General features: G+C 43.0%; 1 protein-coding gene across 14 annotated transcripts in view; it reads left to right on the top strand.

Moving 5' to 3' along the window:
- LOC138760976 (astrotactin-2-like) overlaps positions 1-19,223 on the top strand; it is a 1,981,947-nt gene that overhangs the window by 1,665,816 nt on the left and 296,908 nt on the right. The gene's annotated exons all lie outside the window — the stretch shown is intronic.

Below are 19,223 nucleotides of genomic sequence, written 5' to 3'. Positions count from 1 at the left end.
AGGGGGGCTGTGCATTTATATCAGTTACAACTGTTATGAGCTCAGAGGACCCCAAACCCAGCAGCAATAGATATTCACCAAGACAAATGGTTACTTAAACAAAAGTTGCTTTAAATTATCTTTAAACATGAAAACAAGATCAAACTCTAACTTATCACTATTGACAACTAACCTAACTTAACCCCCTTCTAATTCTAAGTGCACGTGTATGTAATGTGCGTGTAAGTTCAGAAAAGTTATTTGATTCACAATCTAATCTCACTTCTCATTCCTTCAAATTCATTGGTTTCAGGCAATTCTTATACTGTGCATAGAATTTAACATGTATAAAGTTCACCAGGCTTTGGTGCTCGAAAGGTAAATGTTTACCACTCAGGAAGGTTCTTGTAGGTTTGCAGAGAGAGATGTGTTGATCCACGATTTCCACAACTGAGGTACCACCATTAGTCACCTCAATGTCTTGCTGATGAAACTTGCCCCCTCAGGGTTCTCCAGATGATAACCTCTTTCTTTCAGGCTAGTACAGAGTTCCTTTCTGTTCCACTTATTCCAAGAGAAACATTAGACTTCCAACCATCTGCCACTCTGGGGCTTTCTGTTTCAGTTCCAACCAGCTTCCTGGCTTGCACTGTTCAGCTGTTTTCAGTGTCACACACACTAGCTGAGAGAGCTTTTTTCACCCCCCCCCTCTCTAACTGAGACTGCTAGAAAACCCATGTGACTCTCTCACTTGCCACGACCACCTTCTTCAGCAAACCACGGCAGTTATCCTTCTGCTCCCATCTGTTACTTAAGGTAAACAAAACCCAGGAGTGACCTCTCTGTGAGCACTCTGTAGATACTTGCAAACAGCCAGAGTGTCTCCATTCCAAAACAATGGTCTATTCATTGTATGACATTATTTCAATTAGTACCTACTTGTGAAATGTGCATAGCATTCTCCATAGTTTCTGTAAAGTCCACTGAATATGAATTCTTCAGTATTTCAAATAAGATCTGTTTTAAAATGTATGTAACCTGCTCTAATTTTATCAATTATCTCCCAGATATTCCATTACACCTGACAGAGGTGTACAAGATGATGAGTGGTATTAATTGTGTGGATGGTCAGAGGCTTTTTTTTCCAGAAGCTGAAATGGCTATCATTAGGGGGCATAGTTTTAAAGTGCTTGGAAGAAAGTACAGTGGGATGTCAGAAGTAAATTCTTCACCACAGAGAGTGGTGGAAGCATGCAATATGCTGCCAGCAATGGTGGTGGAGGCAGGCACAATGGGATATTTTATGCTACAGAGAAAAATGGTGGGTTTTCAAGTAACAAAATTCTAGGCAGTTGTTACCATAGGTTATTAGGTCTGCTCAAAACTGTGTATTGTGCTGTAGATTTCTATGTTGTACATTCTATCATGGTTAATCATCAAAATGAATTGCCCTGTTCCACTTTCTCCTTGTATCTCAAGTCTTTACTCTTTCTTTAAAATATTTAAGGATTTAGCTTTGCGCTTTCTGTGCCAGAATATTTCAAGGTTAACTGTTGTCTGGGAGAAGAAATGTCTTCTCTCCATCTTCATTATTTTATTGTTCATCCTTAAGCTCTGCTCAAAAACTCTCTACCACTGGAAATATATTTCTGATATATAGTCTGTGAAGACACAAACATTTTGCAACTTTTTTAGAAAGTCTGATCTAAAAGCTAATGAAATTAGTCAAATTGATATTGGTATTCAGATGTAGAAAGGGTGTTTCTCATGATGGGAGAATAGGATATGAGGGCAATATTTCAGGATAAAAAGGTATCTGCTCAGAACTGAGATGTGCAGATTGTGGAGATCAGGTCATTGGCTGTATTTAAGGCAGAGATTGATAGGTTCTTGTTTAGCCAGGGCATCAAAGGTTGTGGGGAGAAGGCCAGGCAGTGAGGCTGAGTGAGAAAATGGATCAGCTCATGATTAAATGGCAGGGCAGACTTGATACACTGAAGAGCCCATTTCTGCTCCAATGTCTTATGGTAGTGAAATATATCTCTTTGGCTTGGCTTCGCGGACGAAGATTTATGGAGGGGGTAAAAGTCCACGTCAGCTGCAGGCTCGTTTGTGGCTGACAAGTCCGATGCGGGACAGGCAGACACGGTTGCAGCGGCTGCAGGGGAAAATTGGTTGGTTGGGGTTGGATGTTGGGTTTTTCCTCCTTTGCCTTTTGTCAGTGAGGTGGGCTCTGCGGTCTTCTTCAAAGGAGGTTGCTGCCCGCCAAACTGTGAGGCGCCAAGATGCACGGTTTGAGGCCATATCAGCCCACTGGCGGTGGTCAATGTGGCAGGCACCGAGAGATTTCTTTAGGCAGTCCTTGTACCTTTTCTTTGGTGCACCTCTGTCACGGTGGCCAGTGGAGAGCTCGCCATATAACACGATCTTGGGAAGGCGATGGTCCTCCATTCTGGAGATGTGACCCATCCAGCGCAGCTGGATCTTCAGCAGCGTGGACTCGATGCTGTCGACCTCTGCCATCTCGAGTACTTCGACGTTAGGGATGAAAGCGCTCCAATGGATGTTGAGGATGGAGCGGAGACAACGCTGGTGGAAGCGTTCTAGGAGCCGTAGGTGATGCCAGTAGAGGACCCATGATTCGGAGCTGAACAGGAGTGTGGGTATGACAACGGCTCTGTATACGCTTATCTTTGTGAGGTTTTTCAGTTGGTTGTTTTTCCAGACTCTTTTGTGTAGTCTTCCAAAGGCACTATTTGCCTTGGCGAGTCTGTTGTCTATCTCATTGTCGATCCTTGCATCTGATGAAATGGTGCAGCCGAGATAGGTAAACTGGTTGACCGTTTTGAGTTTTGTGTGCCCGATGGAGATGTGGGGGGGGCTGGTAGTCATGACTACCGAGTGAAATATAATGGTGTGATATAATTCAATCAAAATATGCAAATGCTGTTTAGTTTCTGTTTTAATTGCATCCACTGACTCTCATTTTTACTTTATTTAGTGTGATTAGAATTGATTGGGAAAGCATGTGGAAGGTTGGGAAGGAGTGCTGAGTGCAGGACACCTTCTCTGAGATGTCAGATAGGTGTGACATGGAAGTGCCACCACTGGCTGGAGTCAGCAATTTCAGCGTGATTTTAATTTTTCTTAAATGTAAACATATAGCACAGTACAGGCCCTTTCAGCCCACGAGCCCATGCTGTCCAATTACACCCAATACACCCTGTACATTTTGAAAGGTGGGAGGAAACCAGAGTACCTGGAGAAAACCCATGCAGATGGGAAGAATGTACAAACTCCTTATAGACAGCGTGGCATATGCTCGTATGATATGTTCAACCAGCAACTTACCATAGAACCATAGAGCTATAGAAAACTACAGCACAGAAAAAACAGATCATTTTGGCTCTTCTAGTCTGTGCCAAAACATCATTCCTCTAGTTTCACTGACCTGCACCCATTCCATAACCCTCAAAACCTCACCCATCCATGTATCTATCCAATTTATTCTTAAAACTTAAGAGTCAGATGGTTCCAAACTCCCATCACTCTTTATGTGAAAAAGTTTTCCTGAATGTTCCCATAAATCTTTTTCCTTTCATCCTAAAGCCATGTCCTCTTGTATTTATTTCTCCTAATCTAAATGGAAAGAACCTTCTTGCATTTACTCTGACTATTCTCCTTATAATTTTGTAAACCTCGATCAAATCTCCCCTCATTCTTCTATGCTCTAAGGCCCATTTTTCCAGTTAGCTCAGATCCCTCTACAAGCTTTGAAAGGCTCCACAACACCTCCAATCTTCATGTCATCTGTAAACTTGCTGATCCAATTTCCCACATTATCATCCAGATCATTGATAAAGATGACAAATAACAATGTTCCTCGCACTCATACCTGAGGACCACTACTAATCACAGGCCTCCAGTCTGAGAAGCAATCGTCTACTACCACTCTCTGTCATCTCCCATTCAGGCAATTTTGAATTCATTTCACAACCTCTCCATGGATATTTAGTGTCTGAACCTTCTGAACTAACCTTCCATATGGGATACTGTTAAAGGCTTTACTAAAGCCCATGTAGACAACATTATGGTTAGGGTCTTTCCTTCATCTTCTTTTTTGATAACCTCCTCAAAAATGCTATAAGATTCATTAAACACAACCTAACATGCACAAAGCCATGTTGACTATCTTTAATCAGTCCATGGCTGTCCAAATACTTGTATATCCTATCTCTCAGAACATCCTCCAATAATTACTTACTACCAATGTCAGGCTCACCAGCCTGTTATTTCCTGGTTTACTTCTGGAGCCTTTTTTAAACAACAGAACAACATGAGCTACCCTCCAATCATCTGGAACCTCACCTGTGGCTAAAGACATAGTAAATATTTTTGCCAGGGCCCCTGAAATTTCTATAATAGACTCCCCCAAGGTCCGAGGGAATATCATGTCAGGCCCGTTGGATTTATATACATTTATTCACAACAAGCACCTTCGTCTCTTCAATCTCTGTATGTTCCATGCCACTACTGCTTATTTCCTTTCCTTCCTTGTACACCATGCCAGTTTCCTGAGTAAATACTGATGCAAAAATATGCTTAAGATCTCCCACATGTCATTAGGCTCCACACAGAGTTGACCACTCTGATCTTAAAGGGGACCAATTTTGTCCATTACTATCCTTTTACTCTTCACATGCCTGTAGAAACCCTTCAGGTTTATCTTCACATTATCTGCCAAAGCCACCTCATGTCTTCTTTTGGTCTTCCTGATTTCTTTCATAGTATTTTCTTACATTTTCTATACTCTTCGAGTACCTCATTTACTCTTTGTTGTCTATGCCCGCTATACACCTCTCTCTTCCTCATTACCAGGTTGCCTTGAATATCCCTTGAAAACTGAGGACATAATTATTTGGACATAATTATTCACAATGTCAGCAGATGACATTTTCTTTGAATTATTGCATTTTCAAATGTACTTTCAGATGATTACATCTATTATTAATAGTATGGGATTACCTTTTGAAATAGTTTTTGCTGCTGAGTCTGGTCTCCTCTTCCCCTTGATCACTGCTGTCGTCTCCCTCCCTTCTCCATCTATCACCTCCTGGCTTTGGGACCATCCTCCCCCCAATTCTTTTGTTTAGATGCCTGCCAACATTTTTCTATACATTGATGAAGAGCTACATCAGTTATGTATTTTTAGCTTTGCGACCTCTCCACTGGCCACCGTGACAGAAGTGCACCAAAGAAGAGGTACAAGGACTGCCTAAAGAAATCTCTTGGTGCCTGCCACATTGACCACCGCCAGTGGGCTGATATCGTCTCAAACCGTACATCTTGGCGCCTCACAGTTCGGCGGGCAGCAACCTCCTTTGAAGAAGACCGCAGAGCCCACCTCACTGACAAAAGACAAAGGAGGAAAAACCCAACACCCAACCCCAACCAACAAATTTTCCCCTGCAACCGCTGCAACCGTGTCTGCCTGTCCCGCATCGGACTTGTCAGCCACAAACGAGCCTGCAGCTGACGTGGACATTTACCCCCTCCATAAATCTTCGTCCGCGAAGCCAAGCCAAAGAAAGAATAAAGGACACTGCTTGACCTACTGAGTTTCTCCAGCTTTGAGTTTTTATTTCAGCTACAGATTTTTGTAATTTATTTGTTCCAGATTTCACACAGTTTTACTTGATTCCCTAAATTTTTAAAAAAAGGAAACAAAATAAACATGTAAAAATATATGATAGGCATAATGCGCAGTATTTACCATCTGAAAAGGGTAAAAATAAATGACTTAACATCTTACAGAAGCAGTCAGTTGTATCGTTTCTTCTCTCGTCAAAGCTGAGGATTTTGTGTATTTCCGATGTTTTGTTTCTCTCCATTTAAAAGTCAGAGGAAACTTGCCACAGCAAGAATCTGAGGTGAGGTACAAGGAGGCATTTATATCATGAACTAAACATGGAAAAGGTCCTGAAAAGTAAATCTTGAGATGAAAAAAAGCAGAGATTTAAAAAAATATGAAATGAATATAAGTTTTAACATCTCTTGCCTCCAACACTTGCTGATATTCCTTTGAATGATGTTTTAAGAAAAATTACGATAAAATAAATCTAACGTGCCCCTTTTCATGAAAACTTGTTCAAGAACATAGAAACCCTCAAGTGTGTGCCTGGTTAATAATAAACCATGAGACTAAAAAATCCAAAAAGGATTTCAGAAAAAAAAAATCCTTTATCCGAAGAGCAGATGAGGAATTTGCTTCCTGAAGCATTGAGTTTGAAGGGATGCAGGAGAGCTTACGAGGAGAGGAGAGTAGGGAATGCCCTGAGATGCGCAAAAATGGAAGGAGGTTGAAGTGAAGCACAGAATCGACTGATGGGATGAGTGTCTGTCCATGTGTAACATGCACAATATATTTTCATATGGATATACTTCATGTGTCATACCTTTCATCTGATCCTTTGCATGTACCAACTATGTGCAACGTCAAGATTGAGCAGTTGACCTTTTGATGTGTTCCAAAAAATGAGCTTTGGTTTTCTTGCTTTCATGTACTGAAGATATTTCATAGATCTTTTTTTCAAAGTAGTGAGGTTAAGCAGGAAAACTGCAGATACTGGGATTCTATGGCAATACACAAAATTGTAGGAGAAACTCAGGTCACTTTGCTTCCTATAGTTGCTGAGTGGCTTGCTGAATTTCTCTCGTACTTGTGTGTGTTGCATTTTAAGTGATGATGCAGCTTTTAAATGTTCACCATTGTAAAGTTAGTGACAATGTTTTGTTTCCTTCCTTTTGTTTTGATTATTGATAGTTTCACATCACAATGAAAACATGATATTCATCAATTACAGAAGAGAAACATAATCTTAACATTCAATGTTGATTTTTGAGGAAGAAAAAGAAAAAAGAACAAGCCCTAACCCTTCCCACCTCCCATCCACCCAAGGGAAAAAATAAAGGAGAGAAATAGTCAATAGAATTGAAAAGAGAAAAGAAAAAAGAGATGAAAAAGGTTTCATTGGATTTGTCAATCTCTTACCAAGGGACAAATATCCTGACTTACCTGGAATCCCTGGTGGTTCCCGGATATAGGGGGCCAAGGCCAGGAGTTGGGGGTGGGGGAGCATCTTTAAGAATTTACACCAACGTATTGGATATGGAGTCCAAATTTTGAGAAATTCATTTATTTCTTCCTAAGCTTACAAGTAATTTTTTCCAAGGGAAATACAAGCATATATTTCCACTTTCCAATGAGTCGTATCAAGATTTTCAGGTAACTGCTATACTTTCCTTGGCCACTGTCAATATGGTCTTTACAAATTCTAACTGGTGTTTCAACAGCCTCATTTTAGGTCTTAGATCTGCTATATTTCCCCATATAAACAATTCCAGTATCTGTATAAATTGAATCTTAGTGATTTGTTCTAGATTTCCCAAATCTTTCCAGAAAGGAACATGACCAGGTTGAATGCAAAAAAAAGGTTCCTGTTTCTTCGCTGTATCTAAAACATCGATCTGATATTTCTGATATTAATTTACAATTTTTGTGGCGTAAGATATAGACGGTGCAAATAATTGTATTATGCCAATTTATTACGTTAATCTTTGGCTTGGCTTCGCAGACGAAGATTTATGGAGGGGGTAAAAAGTCCACGTCAGCTGCAGGCTCGTTTGTGGCTGACCAGTCCGATGCGGGACAGGCAGACACGATTGCAGCGGTTGCAAGGGAAAATTGGTTGGTTGGGGTTGGGTGTTGGGTTTTTCCTCCTTAATAGTAGTGGTCTTATTACCTGACATAAGTTGGACCAACTTTTTTCATCAATCAGGATACCAAAATCTGTCTCCCATCTTTGACTAGATTTATGTAATCCCTGTTTTGGGGTACCCATTAGAAATAGGAAATATACTCCTGAAATAAATTTCTTTGCAGTCCACTTTCAAACCAGAGTCTCTGATGCACTGCACTGTGGGAAGGTCATCAATGGACCCAATTGGTCCCTTAAATATGATATTCATTGAAAATAGCAGAAGGTAGTTATGCCATATTTTGTTTTTAATTAATCAAATGACATTAATTTCCCCATACTCATAAAAATCCTCAATACAACTGATCCTTTTTTGGGAATAGATGCCCAGAATTTTATTGTCCATTGTTAATGAAATAAATCTATTTTGAGCTAGAGGTGTGCACCCAAGCTAGTCACTCTGGAACTAGCTGACAGTGAGGAATGTTTCCTGATTTTGCTTTCTCCAAAAGAAAAAGAACAAATGCAATGGAGCTTAGTTTTACACCATACAACCCAAATATAATGACCATCAAAGCAATGGAAGATTCAATGGTTAAAGCAGTTGGGCAGCATTTACAAATAATCTGCATGGGTTTTGGCATTACTTGAACAGCGTGGTTCTACTAGAGATTTGGTTAAAATATGCACTCTGGAATAAAACTATGCAAAAATAAAAGCAAGCTTCAAAACATTTATATTGCTGTTGAGAGACAGCGAAGTGATGCGACACGGGCCAACAGCCTTTCACAATACAATTTGCTTACACTCTATTTCTCCCTGAACAATAAAATTGATACAGTGGCATCTATGGGGATTGGTAGATGCCGGATGTTAATTTTCCGGTTGCTTGAGATTGTATGTTGCATGATTGGTGAACTAATGGCGAGGCGCACCAATTTTAAACTTTTGTGTTTTTTTACCTATTTATTTTTGACATTTTTTTTTGCCAGTTGCTTGAGGGTAATGGTTGCTTGAATTCTGAATAACAGGGGTTTTAATGTGCAACACACCCAAAAGGCAACATGAATACAATTTGAACAAATGTGTTAGTAATTTAAAAAAAAATTTATTATGACAATCAGTCACTGAATCAGCCATGGCTGTAAACACAGTAGCAGTGATAACTAATGCATACAAATTATGTGGATATTGCATTTTTTTTGATATTTTATTTTAAAATTTTCATACTTGGTATATAATCATTTGTACAAATCCATCATATTGTACAGATTGATCCTGACTACAAAAAAAAGAATTGTACCCTTAACAAACCCTCCCTAACCCCAACCCCCATAGCAAAATCAACAAACAGTGCTTACACATTATTGTATTGTATAGTAACATATTAAAGAAAATAAACAAACTAGAAAGAGCTTCTAGATTGTACCAGGATCGGCTATGGGGCACCAAGCATTTGCCAAACAAACAAGTATCTTAACTCATCTCATATTGGATTCTTGATAAAATGAGTACAAGCAGCCCCAAGGAGGTTACAGATGATAGATTTACATTCAATATATGTTTGGAGACAATGCAACATTTCTCAGCCTAAAGGTGCCTCAATGTTGGTGAACTGCAGATGTACAGATCCGTCTCTATGACTGAGAAGTGAAAGATAGATGGCAAGTCTGCATCAGAGTTCTTCATGCATTGACACTGCACAGCCTACTTATTTACATCATGGAAAACTGTAGCTTCCTAACATAATTAATCTATCGTTATATTTTTGATGAAAAATGAATCAAGTAAACTTTAGCTCAAAAGATCTAATGCTTTGGGAAAATGTTCCCATTCAAGTGATTCAGTCAGGTTGTATTGATTGTTTTACAATTACAAACATCAGGTTTGAGAACATCTGCTGCTGGATTGAGGGGTGCTGAGCTGATACTAAGATGAAATGTCCCTTTCCAGTGATTATTGGCTGAAGTGTGTGCCTCAGGGCATGAATGAGGGGAACATCAATTGTCATGCCCCATGTGGACTAACCGCCTGCCAGGACTCAGTGTCAAGTTCCCCGCAGAAAAGTCTCCCAGCAAGGAGTCAAAAGCCTTGAGGGAATGGGAAGACATTTGGGAAGAAAATAAAATGATGTGGCGAATGTGATTAAAGCAAATTTCCTTCTCAGCTGCATTTAATATTACATAATGAAAGCAATGGCAAGGAACCAAACCTCCTTTGAACACAACTATATAGTTCTCTGGAGTGAGGCTTCAATATCATGCATTAAGTTTAAAGTGTTGTCACAACTCACACAGCTAACCATAATTACTAGATTGCATTGTCTTTTGGAGAATTTGCACAGTTAATTGTAATTTGTCATTGCACCTTGATGTTTCTGGACCAGAAACATCCATTTTTTTTTCACCTATGGTAGCTACATTACAAAAAAAATGTTGCATCTGGTTCAACTACCTCCTGCTTTACCTAAGTGGAGTATTCTTGTTCTAATCGAGAACACATGTTCTGCATTCTGACCAAGGACCTCCCAGCTTCCTGGCTTTTCTGAGCAATCAATAAGTTCACTGGGCCGACCCATATGTTCAATCAAATAAACTCCCTTATTTTTAGTTAAGTCACCTTCTCTGTTGGGCAGAGGCACCTGGGAATACTTGTGCATGAATCACAAAAGGTCATTTTGCAGGTGCAACACATTATTGAGAATGCAAATAGAAAGTTGGCCTTGAATGTAAGAGCAGGGAGGTTCTGCTGCAACTGTACAAGGTACGGATGAGGCTGCACCTGAAGTATTCAATGGTTCTGACTTTTCTCTCTCTATTCTTCATTACCTTGTCTCCATCTCAGGAGACTTAGCTTTCGGTTGACATTTGTGACAAACCCACCATCTCCCACAGCTAGTGAAAAGCGTGCAGATGCCATGATTGAAGTAAAAACACAATGCTGGAGAAACTCAGCAGGCAAAGAGGGCTCATGCCCAGAGGATTCAGAGTAATTTACGGGACAGCGGTGACACACTGCGCATGTGGGAGGGCAGCCATGCCATCACCAACCACAAAGCCCCACCGGCTGCCTGTGCCAGGGATGCTTCCCTCCCAAGCACCGTGAATGGCTTCTACCCACTCTTTGAGGCAAAAACTGACGTGGAGGTGAGGAGGTTCACACCCCCTCCATACGAGCAGACACTGCATCTCACAAAGGCCGAAGTGAAAAGGATGCTGCTCAAGGTCAACACTCATAAGGGTGCTGGGTCAAATAACATTACTGGCATGGTGCTCTGAGGATGTGCAGACCAACTAGCTAACATCCTCACATACATCTTCAACATCTCCATGAACAGTGCTGTCATACCAACGTGCTTCAAGTTGGCCACTATCATCCCTGTGCAGAAGAAGCCCTCGGTGTCCTGTCAGCGACTACTGTCCTGTCGCACTCACACCCACAGTCACAGACTCATATTTTTGAACACTGTTCGTAGATTTCAGCTCAGCATTCAACACAATCATACACCCACATTTGATTAGTGAGTTGAACCTGTTGGGCCTAAACACCTTTCTCTGTAACTGCATCCTTGACTTCCTGACTGGAAGACCTCAGTCAATCCGGTTCGGAAACAGCATGTCCAGCACCATCACACTGAGCTTAGGGGCAAAGAAGTAGTGGTCGACTTCAGGAGAGTCCGGGGGGACCACTCCCCATTGACCATCGATGGCTCCATCATTAGGGTAGTCAAGAGAACTAAATTCCTTGGTGTGCACCTGGCAGAGGATTCCTCCTGGTCCCCCAACACTAGATCCTTTGCCAAGAAGGCCCAACAATGCCTTCACTTCCTGTGGAGGTTGAGGAAAGTTCAGCTTCCACCCTCCACCCTCACTACATTCTACAAGGGATGCATTGAGTGCATCCAATGTAACTGCATCACTGCCTGGTTCAGGTCCCTGCAATGAGTAGTAAAGACTGCTGAGGGGATTATTGGAGTCTCTCTCCCGACCATGATAGATATTTATAATGGCTATAGTTTTCGGAAAGCCATAAACATCATGAAGGACTCCGTACCCCACTCCTTCCTGTCATCCAGGAAGAGGTACTGAAGCGCTCGGGCCCTCATGACCAGATTAAGATAAGATTTTTCCCCCAAACCATGAGTTTTCAGAACTCCAGGGACACAGGACTAGCATATGCAACATGATATTTAATAAATGATATGTTTATATATAAAAAAAGTTTCTGAGGTAATTTGTCCATGTAAATTACTGGTTCCACGGTCCAGAGAAACACTATCTTGTTTTCATTGTTTACTGCAATGGTTATGGTATGAACGACAAATAAATGCAACTTGGCTTGAGGTCAAACAGCATATTTTATAGAGCATAGATAAAGATGCATAATCAACATTTCGGGATTGAGCCCTTCATAAGAAAAGGACATCCACAGCTACCTTGACCATACCTACTCCCACCTGGTCTCCTGTGAGGATGCCATTTTTTTTAGCCCAGTTTCTCTGCCTTCGCTGCATCTGGTCCAATCCACTATATCTGAAATGTCTTTTTTCAAGCAATGTGGCTTTGCCTCTACTATGGTCAACAGGTTTTATTCTCAGATTTCCTCCTATCTCTGTTCTGCTCTTACCACTCCCCCCAAACATAACAAGGATTAGGCTCCTCTTGTCCTCACCTTTCACCTCGACTGCATTCAATTCATCATTCTCCATCACATTTGCTAGCTGCAACTAGACTCCGCTACCAGATACATCTGTGGTGGTAATGCTCTGCAGGTGGCATTGGAAGTAGAAGCCCAGAAGGCCTGGTGTGCAGAGTTTGGGCATGACTAGGAGCCTGAACCCGGTGTATGTCTCCCTTCCCCCCCACCCCTCCAACATTCAGATTGGCCAAGCAGCACTATAGGGTATTGATAGTCCGGTCTTTGGCTTCAAAAGTGATAGAGAAGGTGGTGGGGTGGATTTTCAGCTTTAAGGAGTGGGCCACACTCGGGTGAATTAAACTCTTGGTGTTGCCAGAATCAATTAGGCATTTTGTTACCTGCCAATTGATATTTACATCCATCATGGGGCGCCCGAGGATGTGGGGAATGTTCCTGGTCAGGGTAGTAGCTGCTAAGACCATCTCAGGGTCCGAGTCATCGTTCCCTGATGGTGGAGGCGAGTTGTGGTCATCGGTGACCTCTGCAGGCATTGTGAGAGGAGAGTGTCAACCAGTTGTGCTCTCCGAAGTCGTGGTGTGTGGTGTGCGGTGGTTAACAGCATCTGTAGGCGTGGGATGCGTTGGTATGGCGGCCTGGTCAGCGCCTGTGTTGACCATGTTGTCATTATTGGAAGCCTGGGAGGGCCTTGGTGATGGCGGCGTCCATGCCTGTCCAGCCCAAGATGGCAGCACGGTAGTTGAGGCGGGATCATTGGTTACATTTAAGGATAGACTGGATAGTTACATGGAGAGGAGAGGACTGGAGGGGTATGGACCGGGTGCTGGTCAATGGGACTAGGACGGTGGGAATTTGTTACGGCATGGACTAGTAGGGCCGAACTGGCCTGTTCTGTGCTGTAAGTGGTTATATGGTTATATGGTTATATGGATGTTGGTGGGTGAGGCATGGCTGGCCTTCTTCCCCGGCTGTGCTCGTTGTGCTGGGGGAAGTGATATCACACAGTTGGCTGTTGGTGAGGGCAATGTCATCACGGCCGGCAGAAGTGATGTCATTCTGTAGACTGGAAGTGACATCATTGTAGTCTTCCAGAGGCGACGCTGGCGAGAGCGAGGGCTGCTCCGGGTGCATGGCACGCACGTGGCAATCGTTGCCAGCGAGGCTGGAAGTTGGGCTGCTGTGGTTAGGGAGGCCAAAAGTGCCTGTGAGGGCAATGGTATCGCTCAGCAATCGCATGTGGCAGGTATCAAGAGGGAGGGGGCATGTCATAGAAGGTCGCTGTGCAGCTGGCTGGCTTTGAGAGGCATACCTTGGCGAAGTGACCTTTCTTGCCACATCTCGAACAATAATGGTTGTTGGCCCGGCAGTTTTGGCACTGGGAGCCCGCAGCAGCTATGTTTTCTTCCCCCGTCTGATCTAGGGCCACAGCAGCCGAATGTGAAGACCACACAGGGGCCTTAAGAAGCCTGGAGTTGAAGGCTTCAGTGTGCAGGGCTGCTGCCTCCAGGGTTCAGAGTACCTCCGCTGTTTTGGCCAGGGAGTAGATATTGTCTACTATCAGCTTCTGCCTGATGGCCCTCACACGTAGCCCTTAGACATAGGCATCTCTGATCAGCCACTCAACTTTCCTTTCATTTACCCCAGGTTCAGCCAGACAAGGTTGGGTCAACTCATGCAGAGATCCCAGGTAGGACTCGGCCATCTCCCTAGGGAGTTGGGCTCGGATACTCAGGAGGTACCTTGCAAAGACCACATTCTTGTGAGGTTTATGCATGGTCTTGAGGGTGTTCATCACTTCCGAGTACCCGGTGCAGTCTTTGAGTGTCTGGAAGGTTTAGGGACCCAGCTTTGATCGGAGTAAGATGAGCCTCTTTCGATCGAAGTCCAGGATGTCGTCAGTGTGAACCTCGAAGATCACTTTGACCTTGTGCTTCCAGATCTCGAAACGTGTTTGTGCTTCCAGGTGGCATGGGTCGATTTTGAGGCTCCTGGTGCTCAGGAGCTTTTCCATTAGCAGCTTTAAGAATTTACGTCGAATAAATTGTGATGCACTGTCGGTCAGAAGGAAACACACGAAACCAAAAGACTGTACAACGGCTTTATTCAAGATGAACTTCCACAGAGCCACCTGTGAGGGGAGCTGCTGTAAACTCTGAGAGTGGTGTCTTCAAAGGACTGACTCAGGCTTATATCCCAGAGGGTGATTGACACCCGACCGGGTGGAGCTTGGTCTATTCAGGTCGGCTGATTGACAGCCAGCCAGATGTTGTCTTGTCCCCACGCTCTTCTGCAGGTACAGAGGTTTCCCCCTGCAGTAGGCCAGTGGTGGACCACCACAACATCTACCCGTCCATTTCTGCCATCCATAGAGTTAATACTCTGAAATCCCCATTCTGCTCATCCCTTAACACCTACCTCTCTGTTACTCCTGAGACTTTCCCCTGCAACCACAGGATTTGCAAAATTTGTCCTTGCACACCCTCCCTCACCAACATTCAGGATTTCAAAAATTAACGTGCATCTCCTGACTTAATAGAGATCGACAAGATTATGAGAGGTATAGATAAGATAGACAGTCACACCTTTTTCCTAGGACAGGAAGAGCAAACACCAGAGGACATATGTGCAAAGTAAAAGGAAGAAAGTTTAGGGGAGATATCAAGGTAATTTATTTTACTAGGGGTAAAATAGGGGTCTGGAATGCAATGCATTACGAGGGGTGCTGGGGGAGGCTGGACCAAAAGGGGCACGCTAAGACAAGCACATGGATAAAAGAAAAATAGAAAGGTTATGAGATAGGGAAGTTTCAGGTTTAAGTATGGATATATAGGTCAAAACAACATTGTGGGTCAAAGAGTTTGTACTCTGCTGCCATGTTCCATGTTGTTTGATGCAGCCTCTGCCACATCATTGAGACCATTTGCAGACTTTCCCTTTCCCTTCCTTCCTTCATTCCTTCAGCCCCCCCCCAGCATTCCGCCCCCCCCCCCTCCATTCTCCTTCTCCCCCTACTTGTTGGTTTACTTTCCCTCTCTTATCTACCTATTACCTCCTGCCTTTGGGACTGTCCTCCTCCCCCTGGCCCACCTACCCCCACCATTAACTTCAGGCGGCTGCCAAATTTTTCATACCTTGAAATACTGGTTATGTATCTTTATCTTTGCTGTACAAAGTCTACTGTTTGGCCTGCTGAGTTTCCCAGCATTGTGTTTTTACTTCAATCAGATTCAGAATCAAAATTTATGGTCATGAACAATTCACAAAATGTGGTGTTTGGCGGCAATGTCATAGTGCAAACATTCATATTATGAATCATCTCACAGCAATAATATAAAAAAATTAAAATAGTAGCGCACGAAAAGTAAGGCAGTGTCTTTTGTTCATTGATTATTCAGGAATCTGATGGCAGCAGGGAAGAAGCTGTCCTTCTGTCACTTAGTGCTTGTCTTTAGGCACCTGTACCTTTTTCCCGATGGTAGCAGAGTGACAGGGCTTGGCCTGGGGTGTGGGGGTCTTTGAGGATAGAGGCTGGTTTTTTTAAGACACCACATCTTGTAGCTGTCCTCAATGGAATGGAATTTGGTGCCTATGATGTCGCAGGCCGGGTTAACAACCCTCTGGAGTTTTTCCTTGTCCTGAGATTTAGCGCCTTTATACCAGACGGTGATGCAACCAGCCAGACTGCTGTCCACAGTCCACCTGTAAAAGATTTTGAGAGTCTTCGGTGACACAGCAAATTTTCTTAAGCACTTCACAAAGTATAGCCACTGGTGAGCCTTCTTTGTGATTGCATCAACATGGAGGCTCCAGGACTGATCCTCGGGGATGTTGACATGCAGGAATTTGAAGATCTTGATCCTCTCTACTACTGAGCTCTCAGTGAGGACTGGGTCATGTTCCTTGACTCCCTTCTGAAGTCCACAATCATCTCCTTGGTTCTGCTCATCATAGTTACTGCAGAATTTCATGTTTTACCTCCTTTACACAGACTTGCGGACTGTTATACAAAGCATCTGCAGTAGCCATCCTGAGCTCCTGGTTACCAACATTTCTTCCTTGTCCAACACCAACCTGTCTGTCCTGCACCCCACTGCCAAAGTGGGGCCCAATGCCAATGAGAGGAACAGCACCTCCTATTCCACCTGGGCAGTCTGAAGCCCAATGTGATCCCCTGCCCCTTTCTTCTTCTGTACTCCTTCTGTTCTTCCCATCTCCCCCATCCTGCCATTTTGACATTCTCCACCAACCCCTATCCATCCTTCTCTGGTCCTGTCCCTTCCATCCCTATCTCCCATTGGGTTCTGCTGTCTTACCCAACCCACCCTTTTTGTTTCCACCGTACCTTGATGAAAGGGTCAACCCTGAAATGTTATTATGTATCTTTATCTTTGTGACATAAAGTGAACTATTTGACCAGCTGATTTTCTCCAGCATTGTTTTTTTTTTACTTCAACCATGGTGTCTGCAGATTTCATGTTGAATTTTTGTTTCCATCTGGTCTCTCTTTTTTTAATCACGATTCTCAACTTTTCTTCACAGATTCCAACACGAGCAACTTTTTATCTTCTAACCATTTGCTCCACCATGTATCATTCATTTTTCTCCACTTGACCCCTTTGTTTCAAGTCAAGTTCATTGTCATCTGATTGCAACTCGACAAAACGGCATTGTCTAGTCCTCGGTGCAAAACATGCAGACACACAGCCAGACAAACAATACATATGGAGGGCAAGTATTCGTATACATCTGTATACAAATAAATAAATATTGTTTCATACATATGAAATTCTCGGATGGTTAGTGTGAGCAGTTCCTTTGGTTGTCACCTCCTGTGGGAGGTGTTTCTTAGCCTGGTGGTTCTGGCTCTGATACTCCTGTCTCTCTATACATACAGGAGCAACTGAAATATGCTGTGTGCAGGCTGGTAGGGGTCCTCAATGCTTTTTTGTGCCCTTTTCAGACAACGATCCTGATAGATCACATCAATGGGTTTGGGGGAGGGAGACTCTAGTAATGCTCTCTATCACTCTTATAGTCCTGAGGATTGATTTCCAATCCATTTCTTTGCAGCGACCATACCACACTGTAATGTATCCACCCAGGACACTCTCGAGAACTCCTGTAGAGGGTTGACATGATTGTGGTGTTAGCCATGCTGCTCCAGTCTACTCAGGGAGTGCAGTTGATATTGAACTTCTTGACCAGTGAGGAGTTGCTGTGTACCCACAATAGGTCACTAGTTAAGTACACTCCAAGGAGATTGATGCTCTCCACTCTCTCCACGACAGACTTAATGATGAGTAGTGGAGGGTGGTTGTTCCTGTTTCTCCTGAAGTCCATGATTATCTCCTTCATCTTGCTCATGTTTAGACTCAGGTTGTTACTCTTGCATTATTTCACAAGCTTTTCCACCTAGGAACATAGGAAGTAGGAACAGGAGTAGGCCAAAAATGGCCCTTCGAGCCTGCTCCGCCATTCAATACAATCATAGCTGATCTAATTTATGACCTAACTCCACCTACCTGCCTTCTCCCCATATCCCCTAATTCCTCTATCATGTAAAAATTTATCTAACCAAATTTTAAATATGTTTAATCAGGCAACCTCAACCAGTTTCCTGGTTAGAGAATTCCAAACATTCACCACTCTCTGGGAAAAAATATGTTTCCTCATCTCTGTCCTAAATCTACTCCCCTGAATCTTGAGACTGTGTCCTCTGATTTTAGTTTCCCTGGCCAGCTCAAAAAATCTTCCTACATCTATCCTATCCATACCTTTCATAATCCTATATGTTTCTATAAGATCTCCTCTCATTCTTCTGAACTCGAGCGAATACAATCCTAGACGATTTAATCTTTCATCATAAGTCAACCCTTTCATCCCAGGGATCAACCTAGTAAACCTCCTCTGGACCGTCTCCAAAGCCAGTATATCCTTCCTCAAATATGGAGACCAGAACTGGACACAGTACTCCAGGTGCGGTCTCACCAGTACCTTATACAGTTGCAACATTACCTCCCTACTCCTGAATTCAATTCCTCTAGCGATGAAGGCCAACATTCCATTTGCCTTCTTAATAACCTGCTGCACCTGCAACCTAACTTTTTGTGATTCATGCACAAGTACTCCCAAGTCCCTCTGCACAACAGCATGCTGTAGTTTTTCACCCTTTAAATAATATTCAGCTCTTTTATTTTTCTTGCCAAAGTGGATAAAACCTCATACTTACTAACATTGTACTCCATCTGCCAGACCTTTGCCCACTCATCCAGCTTAACTATATCCCACTGCAGACTCTCCACATCCTCATTACAATTTACTCTTCCACTCAATTTGGTGTCATCTGCAAACTTGGCTACACCACATTTTGTCCCCTCCTCCAAGTCATCAATGTAAATGATGAACAGTTGTGGGCCTAACACTGACCCCTGCGGCACCCCACTTACCACTCTCTGCCAACCTGAAAAACACCCATTTATCCCGACTCTCTGCCTCCTGTCAGGCAACCAATTTTCAATCCAGGCCAATATATTTCCCCGGACTCCACTTTCCTATAACTTACTGATAAGTTTCTTGTGTGGCACCTTATCAAACGCTTTCTGGAAATCCAAATATACAACATCAGCCTGTTCCCCTCTATCCACCGCACCCATTATATCCTCAAAGAATCCTAACGTTTGTCAAACAAGATCTTCCCTTTCTAAAACCATGCTGCATCTGCCTGATTGAACCCTTACGTTCCAAAAGTTTCACTATTTCATCTTTAATGACTGCTTCAAGCATTTTTCCAACTACAGATGTCAAGCTAATTGGCCGATAATTTCCAGTCTT

Source organism: Narcine bancroftii, chromosome 1 (assembly GCF_036971445.1).
Source record: "Narcine bancroftii isolate sNarBan1 chromosome 1, sNarBan1.hap1, whole genome shotgun sequence".
Classification (NCBI taxonomy): Eukaryota; Metazoa; Chordata; class Chondrichthyes; order Torpediniformes; family Narcinidae; genus Narcine; species Narcine bancroftii.
This window is presented reverse-complemented; position numbering and strand designations above follow the sequence as displayed.